A 2,196-nucleotide genomic window follows, 5' to 3' on the forward strand; every position below is an offset into this window, starting at 1 on the left:
ATCTTCTTTAAAAAAAAAAAAAAAAGAGCTGGGCAGTGGTGGACCACGCCTTTAATGCCAGCACTTGGGAGGCAGAGGCAGGCAGGGCAGGTGGATTTCTGAGTTGGAGGNCAGCCTGGTCTTCAGAGTGAGTTCCAGGACAGCCAGGGCTACACAGAGAAACCCTGTCTCAAAAAAAAACAAAACAGAAAACAAAACAAAACAACAACAACAAAAAACCTGGCCATGGTGGTGCATGTCTTTAATCCCAGCACTTGGGAGGCAGAGGCAGGCAGATTTCTAGAGAAACCTTGTCTCAAAACAACAACAAAAAGGAAAGAGAGAAAGAAAAAAAAAAAAGAAAATTGTGTTCAAGTGAAACAAAGAATTCCCAACAACAGTGTGGAGAGAAATACTTTACAGGTTCTCTACTTTCCTCACCCTTAAATCACATCTTAGAAAAAGCTTTCTAAAGTGGAGCGGTGGTGGTACAGGCTTTTAAATCTCAGCTCCTGGGAGGTTAGCAGATATCTGAATTCAAGGCTAGCCTGGTCTACACAGTGAGTTCCAGGACAGCCAAGCTTTATAACAATAACTAGCACTTACTACTGACATTATTGTCATGCCTGCAGAAATGCTATAAGGTAGGTCTACAGTAAGTTTCACGTTTTTTTTTTGGGGGGGGGTGTCTTTTCATGGTTTTGGGGACCAGGCAGCTTGCCCAGGGTTACTCAGAGAGAGCAGAGACCGGCTTTGTCTGGACTCCTTTCTTAGTTTTGCAACATCACATTTTCTTTACTCTTCTTGTAACTTGTTTTTTTGCTGTTATTTTCTTGTTGTTTCTTTCATTGCCCTCCGTAGCCCAGTCTGGCTTTTGAACTCCTGTCTCAGACCTTTGTGTGCTGGGATCTCTGACTGTGCACGGTGCCCAACAACACATTGCTACTTTAAGGAAAGAGTCGGGAAGTAAGGTGATTTAATTCCAAACACCTGTTCACTCTCCGCCCCACCCCCATCTGCTCCCCACCCCATCCCCCTCTGGTCTCATATAGTCTTGGACCTCACAACGTAGACCAGACTGGCCCTGAACTTGACAATCTTCCTGCTTCGGCCTCCAGAGTGCTGGGATTACAAACCATTACATCCCATCTCTTAACAATTTTCAAAATGGATTTTGTTAAGCAGAAATCTTAGGTTTGTAAATTTGAGTCACTCTTGGCAGATTTTCAGATTAGCATAAACCGCTATTTTCAGATTAGCATAGTAGGTTTCCCTTTGTAGAAACCAAACATAGGTTTTGGCACCCTGAATTCCTTTCTTTATTCAGACTTACTTATTTTATGTGCTTTGGTGTTTTGCCGACACGTATGTCCTTGGGAGGGTGTCGGATGCCCTGGAATTACAACTGTTAGCAGCCACAAGGGTGCTGCTGGGGTCCTTTGGAGGCGCAAGACCAGAGCATTTACATGGAGAGTGGAATTCAGCTTAATGTGGGGGTGGGGGAACAGCAGCATTTGATTTGATCATTAGAAATGCAATTATATTTGGGATATCAATTCCCATCTCTAATGGAGAACTTGATAGTTGGCTGGAGCAGAGCAGCACGTTAAATCTCTAACCAGGAGACAAGGCTGAAGTGCCTATTTAACAAATCAAAGCCGACCTGGCCGCCAGGTCCTTCCATCATCCCTCAGTTCCCACCAGTTACCCGGAACTCTTTAGACTGGGCGGGGCTGGGCTGCCCTTCCCGCAGAGGCTCTTCCCAGCCATGTTGGTTTCCTTCCTACCCTATTTTTAATGTTCTGCCATCTTGGTTGCTGCACCTGGTTTCCCTCTTTCCTTCTCTCTGCCTTCTCCTCACGAGGCTTAAAGGCATCCAGAACGGGTGGTTTGCCGCCTGGTTTTGGAGGCTCGACCCAAGTATTTTGAGGAAGAATAGGTCTCTTTTGACTGGTTTTTGCATGACATTGTGAAGCTAACCCTCTTTCTCTTTTGTCTTAGTTTTTTGAACAGGAAAGTTGTCACTGTTTCGGTTTTTGTTTTTGTTTTTTTGTTTTTGAAACAAGCTCTCACTCTGTAACCTAGGCTGGACTGGTACTCTCTACATATTCTAAGCTGCTGTTAGACTCCCAACAATTCTCCGGTCTTAATCTCGGGTACTAGGATTAAGAGGCTTGAATCTGGCCTTGGAAAGTTTGATCAGGTTTTTTTTTTTTT

Source organism: Mus pahari, chromosome 14 (assembly GCF_900095145.1).
Source record: "Mus pahari chromosome 14, PAHARI_EIJ_v1.1, whole genome shotgun sequence".
NCBI lineage: Eukaryota > Metazoa > Chordata > Mammalia > Rodentia > Muridae > Mus > Mus pahari.